This window comes from Ornithorhynchus anatinus, chromosome 1 (assembly GCF_004115215.2).
Source record: "Ornithorhynchus anatinus isolate Pmale09 chromosome 1, mOrnAna1.pri.v4, whole genome shotgun sequence".
Lineage (NCBI taxonomy): Eukaryota > Metazoa > Chordata > Mammalia > Monotremata > Ornithorhynchidae > Ornithorhynchus > Ornithorhynchus anatinus.
In genome coordinates this window covers 174,154,500-174,162,134 of record NC_041728.1, presented here as the reverse complement: position 1 = coordinate 174,162,134, position 7,635 = coordinate 174,154,500, and the positions used below count along the sequence as shown (strand labels likewise).

Sequence of the window (7,635 nt, the reverse complement as noted above, 5' to 3'; positions counted from 1 at the left end):
TGGAATATTCCATTTTATTTATTCTGATTCCACTTCTTATGACTGATTGCCTAATTATGTTCAACAATTGGTCTACGGGAATTTTATGGGGCAAAAAGTGAGAAATGAGTTTTATGAAGTACACATCAGAATACAATAATCAATCATATTAATTGAGTGCTTATTGAATGCAGAGCACTGTTTTAAGTGCTTGAGTGAGTACAATATAACAGAGTGCAATATAGCACAGTAGCTGTGATTATGTTGGGAAAAGCAAGCACTAACTTATATATACCAAATTCTGTACTAAGCATAGAGGTGAATACAAGACAATCATGTAGGAGGGTGAACAGGTATTGAATCCACATTCTACAGATTAGGAAATTGAGGTGCAGCTGTGTTGTGACTTGCCTGAAGTCACACAGCAGGCAAAAAGCAAAGCGAGCATTAGAACCCACTACCTCTGATTCCCAGGTCCTTGCTTTTTCCACTACACCACACCATTGGAGATATATGATGGGGGATTTTGTTCTATTGCTCAACTTTTTCTTATTATTTGAACTCGACACAAAGCCAATTAGTTCAGCTATCGACTTTTTACCTTGTTTAGGAAGTTCTTCGGGATCCTCACAGAGTTATTGTAGTCAACCTGGACTATAAGAAACTATTCCCCTCAGACTTCATTTCCACAGCGTTTTATGATCATGTTCCTTCAGTGTCCAAACTAGAAATGTTGATCCCTCTTGATTTAAAGAAAGTGGGTAGCCTTTTGCAGCTGGTCATATCACCAAAAAGGCTGCTAAGAGAAGATAAATACTTCTATTTGAGCTATTTATTTTCTGATTGTGTGAACTAGCAAAGAAAGTAAAGTAGAAAGATTCTTGTAGAGTTGCCAAAGGTTCTGGAAGTCAGAAGACCTGTAACAAAGTGTAATAAAGGTGTCATGTGGGTACACTTTATAGATGGAATTTCTCATTCGAGTGATACATAGTTATTTGGTGAAAGACAAAGAACATAAAACATATAGGGAGTGGGTGGGTTGATCAGAATCTGAGCCAAATGACAACAGAGAGGATGAAAAAGAAGAGAGAGACATGAAGATAGCACCGAGATAGATCTAAGATAGCCTGAGGCATTTAAGGGTGAAGAGAAAAATGTACATAAATAAAAGCTGGGAGATTTTGCTTGGGCAAGAGACTCCAGGAGGAGGTAAGCAAGAAATCTGTGCGGGGCTGGAAAACCCAGGTAACTCAAACAATCCTGATATATTCCCATCTCCTGAATCCTGTCACCCCAGCCACCACCACTGTCAATCAATCAATCGTATTTATTGAGAGTTTTCTCTGTTTAGAGTACTGTAATAAGCACTCAGTACTATACTACACAGAGTACTGTACCTTCACCCCACTCCCCCACTTGATGAGATAAATAAAATTAATAATAATAATATTTGCTAAGCATTCACTATATGTCAAGCACTGTTCTAAGTGCTGGAGCAGACACAAATTAATCACTTTGGACACAGGTCTGTGTCCCACATGGGGCAGGGATCAGCAGGTGAGAGATCAGGTATCAAATCGCCATGTTTGGAAGATGGCTGGTGCTTAAGAAATACCATTATTATATTATCATTATTATTTTCATTATTGATTTTAAAATGACACAAGGTGCCCACACCAGGTCCCATCCCCAACTAGTTCTTAAAATATTCCACTTTCTCATTCAACTACAAAATAACATTTTGGCTACTCAAGTGAGCCCACGTGGGCAGGGATTTTCTCTCTTTATTTCTGTATTGTGCTTTCCAAGCGTTTAGTACAGTACTCTGTACACCATAATCCCTCAATCAATACAATTGAATGAATGATTGAATCAACTGAGGGCACATCTGAATCAAAGTTGCTTGGCAAAAAGAGATTCGTGCTACAGCAGGAACTTTAAATTCCAAATGAAGGAGATTAGAAAAAAGAGCATTAGGAAAAGAACAAGTTTATCCAAATGCAAATAATTAAATCTGGAGCACTGGAAAGCTGGGATCTTAGTGAAGCATTAAAGCATATGGAAAAGCTTAGTGAGACGACACCAGAATGAAGTGCTTAGAGGGACATAGTTAGTGGCAATCAGAAATATGAGTCAACTGGTAGGGCACGATACAGAGGCAGATCGAGGACATCAGTTGGCATTCTGAGAAGCCTCAGTGGAAAGTACTGGCCCTTCTCAGAGCAGCCAAAGAGAAGGCAAAATGCTTCCAGGAAAAGTTGGAAGTGACAAGTTGAAGGAAGAGAACAGGGTAAGTGGAAATTGTATTCTAAGCACATCTTCTAATTATAGACAAGAGTAAATCACTAAAGAAAATTCAATGTCTCAAAGCCAGAACAAAATATGGGGATAAGAAGCTTAAGGAATTGGCTCATTTATCTCTAGTGGTTGGCTCCACTGATAATATGGTATATTTTCCTTATGGGCAAGGAGTGGGTCTCGTTCAATTATTATATTGTACTCCCCCAAACAGTTCAGTGCACTGAACACAGTAAGTGCTCAATAAATACAACTAACTTATTGAATGATCTTGGAGTTCAAATGTTCTCTGATAAGAGCAAATTCTGAAGACATGAAGTTCACTTTGTGAAAGTGTAGGACAGAGTCTAGAGCATAGATCTTCGCATTTACTATCCCCCCCCCCCAAAAAAATGGATAACATGGAAATGACAGAATGAAAATAGTCTATTTTATATATTAGGACCAAATTGGTTTTGATGAATTTGAAAGCAATCATGAGCTGGCCTTTAGTCTTAGTAGATTGAATCCCTATAAGGGACACGATTCATATAAGTTGCAAGCTTAATCCTAAATAAAGTCCTTTTTTCCAAGAATAATAATAATGTTGGTATTTGTTAAGCACTTACTATGTGCAGAGCACTGTTCTAAGTGCTGGGGGAGATACAGGGTCATCAGGTTGCCCCACGTGAGGCTCAGAGTTAATCCCCATTTTACAGATGAGGTCACTGAGGCAGAGAGAAGTTAAGTGACTTGCCCACAATCACACAGCTGACAAATGGCAGTGCTGAGATTCAAACCCATGACCTCTGACTCCCAAGCCCGGGGTCTTTCCAATGAGCCACGAATCCATCAGTGAAATAAATTAACAGCAATTATTGTCAAATGTGAAGATTGTGTTTCCAGCTAATGATTTCAGATGTCTGTTGTTACTTTCTGCAGGTACTATCTTCCAATTAAAAGTCTTATTTAGGACAAAGGAGACATCAACTTTCACTGTTTGAGTTCACCAAAAAAAGAAAAATAGGAAAATCTAATTTCTCATCTCACAGTCTTCATATTCTCGGAGAACTGGAGTTCTTGAAGACTCCTGAAATCCTCATTTTCCCAATGCCTGATTGTTATGCTAAGTGAGGACATGTCCTTTGACTAAAAACTTTCTTACATTTCCCCATTAGGAGGGAATAATGTTCCCTAGTCACATTAGAAATATAGTCAGTTGATTGTATTTATTGAGCACTTTGCTATGTGCCAAGCACTGCACTAACCATTTGGGAGAGAAGAATTTAACACTATAGCAAACATATTCCCTGTCCACAATAAAAGAGATTCATTGGAACGACCACTACTCTTCTGGACTCTGGAGTTGAAATAGGAATCACTCCTGAAAGAATGTCTGAAGAAGAGCATTGTTTGTGGCTGGGTTTGTGTGGCTTGACTTGACCTAGAATAATCATGAGTCATTTTATGATGGGTGAAAAAATTCATCAGAATTCTATTGGATACTCACCAGATGTCCATGTTCACATGAGAGCAATCCTACCACCCGGTCCCTGTGATTATTTTCAGAAGAGAGGCATAGGTATATTGTCTTGAAAGGGAGGTCTTATTACTACCATAGATCTCAGAATTTTTATACTACTGCCAAAAACCATAGGAATCCGAATTTTCAAGGTGTACCTAGCTCAATGCAGCACCAAAAAGAACATGTCATTAGATAAATAATGGCAATAAATGTTCTTCAGCTGAAAGGATTGGTAGAAATGCATAATGGCCTCTTAACATCCGATATACAATTTGGGCAGCCAATGTTTAGGGCAGACAAAACAATTGTCAAGCTAGCTAACTCAAGTCTTCTAGACTAAAAGCTCATTAATAATAATAATAATAATGGTATTTATCATTATTACTAACTGAAGTACTCTGGACTGAAAGCTCATTGTGGGCAGGGAATGTGTCTATGAACCCTGTTATATTGTACTCTTCCAAGTGCTTAAGACAGTGTGCGGCATCCAATATGTACTCAATGAATACAATTGACTGATTGAAGGTACATCATCTCTTCTTGAGTTCTAAAAATTATACATAGACCTCCTGCTGACAAACTCCTCAAATGGATCTTGTTAAGGGGTAAGGATGGATATCAAATTGGTGTTACAATGAAGTTAATTCTAAATTTGTTTAATACTTAAAGATGTTTAGGGAAAAATCAGCAACAGGACATTTTCTGAAATTCAGCAAACACAAGAAAGATTCTGCCTCAACATGTTATAAAGTGTTTCCTATGAGAAGATGAACATTTCAACAGAACAGACACTGGTGAAGGTATTTCCAAGCCTCCTCGGAGGAGAAAACAGAACAGTGCTTCCATACTTTTGTCTCCCTAAACCACCATTCTTGAGTTTGACCACTAGGAGAGAAAAGAGAAATACATGAAATTATGCAGGTATCTTCAAATCAAGGATGAACAGGATGGATCAAAATTGCAGGCTGCTCTGCATCTACTACACCTTACGGGCTTGGCTTTGCAGATATTTTAAGTAATGATTTTACCAAACTGAAGAAATAATAATGTTCCTGAACTTCCATGCAAGCTATAGCATTTCCTATCACTGGGCCTCATTCCCACCTCTCCCGCTATTGACCTCTTGAGCTTGCATTCATTCATTCAACTGTATTTATTGAGCACTTACTGTGTGCAGAGCACTATATTAAGCGCTTGTACAATTTAGCAACAGATAGAGACAATCCCTGCCCAACAACAGGCTCACAGTCTAAAACTGCATCATTAACCCTGCCTTAAACTTCCTCTCCCTTCACATCTGGCAGATCATCATTGCTCTCTCCATCTTTACAGCCCTTTCCTTCTGGAATCATACCTCCTCTAGGAGGCCTTTCCTGATTGACCTCCCCTCATCCTAAGCTCTTCTCCCCTACTGCCACTTAGGACTGCAGCATCGAGGCACTTTAAGTAGTTACAATTTCCTAACGCATTAGGGTATGTGTTTTATAAAGCCTATTCATTTGGCATGAACACATGCATATATGACCTTTCCCTTCTTCCTCCTACATGTATTTATTTTAGTAAGTGTCTCCCCTACTAGCTGGAAACTGGTGTTAATTAGGAGTGTTACCTAGTGGAAAGAGCATAGGCTTGTCAAATGACCTAGTTTCTAATCCCGGCTTTTCCAATTGCTTGCAGTGTGATCTTGAGTAAGTCATTTAGCTTTTCCATGCCTCACTTTCCCCCACTGTAAAATAGGGATTACATGGGACTGAGAGCCCCATGTGGAACAGGGCCTGGGTCCAACCTGATAAACCTGTATCTACCCCAATGCTTAAAACACTGCTTGACATATATTGAGTGCTTAACAAACACCATAAAATAAAAACAAACTGCTGTGGGTAGACCATCATAGCATCCTGCTACCAGGGAAGGAGGGCTGTTTTGGGACCAAAGTTTCATTCATTCAATCATATTTACTGAGTGCTTACTATGTGCAGAGCATTGTATTAAGCGCTTTGAATGTACAGCGTGGCTCAGTGAAAAGAGCACGGGCTTGGGAGTCAGAGGTCATGGGTTTGAATCCCGGCTCTGTCACTTGTCAGCTGTGTGACTGTGAGCAAGTCACTTAACTTCTCTGTGCCTCAGTTACCTCATCTGTAAAATAGGGATTAACTGTGAGCCTCACATGGGACAACCTGATTACCCTGTATCTACCCCAGAGCTTAGAACAGTGCTCTGCACATAGTAAGTGCTTAACAAATATCAACTTTAACATTATTATGTGGGACAATCTGATTACCCTGTATCTGCCCTATCACTTAGAACAGTGCTCTGCACATCATAAGTGCTTAACATATACCAACATTATTATCATTATTATTATTATTATTACAATTCGGCAACAGATAGAGACAATCCCTACCCAATAATGGGCTCACAGTTGTAAACAAAAAAGCGGAACCAGAAATTACAGACATTAAGAATGGCAACACTGGCTTTGTTGACAAAGACTATGCTGGATTTCCTGGGTCACTGGAAACTCCTAGAAGGGTGGCCTAGTGCCTTGACCAACAATCCGCCCGCAGACGTCCCTTGGAATCATAGGCCTAGAGGATAGAGTCCGGGACTGGGAGCCAGAAGGACCTAAGACCTAATCCTGATTCCACTGTTTGTCTGCTGTGTGAACTTGGGCAAGGTACTTAACTCCTCTGGGCCTCAGTTACCTCATCTGGGGTTTAATACTGTGAGCTCCACGTGGGCCATGGATTTTGTCTAACCTGAAAGGTAGTAAGCTTAACACATAGCATAAAAAATAGTATAAACCCTTCCGCAAATAAGCTTCTACAGAAGACAGATGTCAACCACCTTCACCATCCTCTAGATTGTTAACTCACTGTGAGCAGGGAATGTGTCTACCAGCTCTATTTATTTTACTCACCCAAGATCTTAGTACCCACTCAGGGTTGCACCTGGAGAGTTTCCAGTACTCTACCAGTCTCAGCTACAGGAGGGAAAGTCAGGCAGAGACCTACCCATTCCATTCCTAGCTTGGGCAGTGGCTAGCAAGTGGCAAGCAATCTGCTACAAGGCAAAATTCACCCAAGCTGGGCAGCAGTAGCATGAGAGAGAGTCAAGGGCAGAGATTAGGCTTTACTGTGCAGAAGATGGGAATGGTAAACCACGTCTGTATTTTTACCAAGAAAATCTATGGATCCACTACCAGAACGATTGCAGGTGGGGAGTGGGGCACTGTAGGTTGAGCGAAGTGTCTGTGGTGTCGCTATGGGTCAGAAATGACGTGACAGCCTAAGACAAGAGCTTAGCACAGTGCTCTGGGGACAGTAAATGCTCAAAGAATACAACTGAATGATTGACTGAAAACAGCAGGAGACATACTTTTTAAGAGCATAACAAGGTTGTGATTTTAGTCCCACAGTGGTCTTTTCAATTAAACACACACACACACACATACTCTCAGATATATATATATATATATATATATCTGATATACCGATATATCGAGAGAGATGGTGGATTCAACGAGTGTGAGTGTGTATAGTTGAAAAGATCACCATAGGACTACAATCCCAGCCTAATTATGCACATAGATATATATGTGTATATATATCTAGGTCTTCCCCACCAGATTATATGCTTCTTAAGTGCAAGGATCAAAAACTTAATACAGTTCTCTTCACATAGTGTCCATTAAGCACTGTTAGTTGAATGACAATCTAATATCTCAAAGCATTTTTCAAATGTTAAGCCACTCTAGGGAAAGATCACGAAATCATAACATCTTCCATTAAACAAATATGAGGTGCTCACTCAATATTCAATACTTTCAAGTTCTCCTTTTTAAATCCCTGTTG

At 39.7% G+C, this 7,635-nt stretch overlaps 1 non-coding gene across 1 annotated transcript; it reads left to right on the top strand.

Moving 5' to 3' along the window:
* The first annotated feature begins 6,714 nt into the window (after positions 1-6,714).
* Positions 6,715-6,852, top strand: LOC114817398. Its single transcript, XR_003765254.1, has one exon. It is a non-coding gene; the product is annotated as a small nucleolar RNA SNORA7 (small nucleolar RNA).
* Positions 6,853-7,635: the final 783 nt, after the last annotated feature.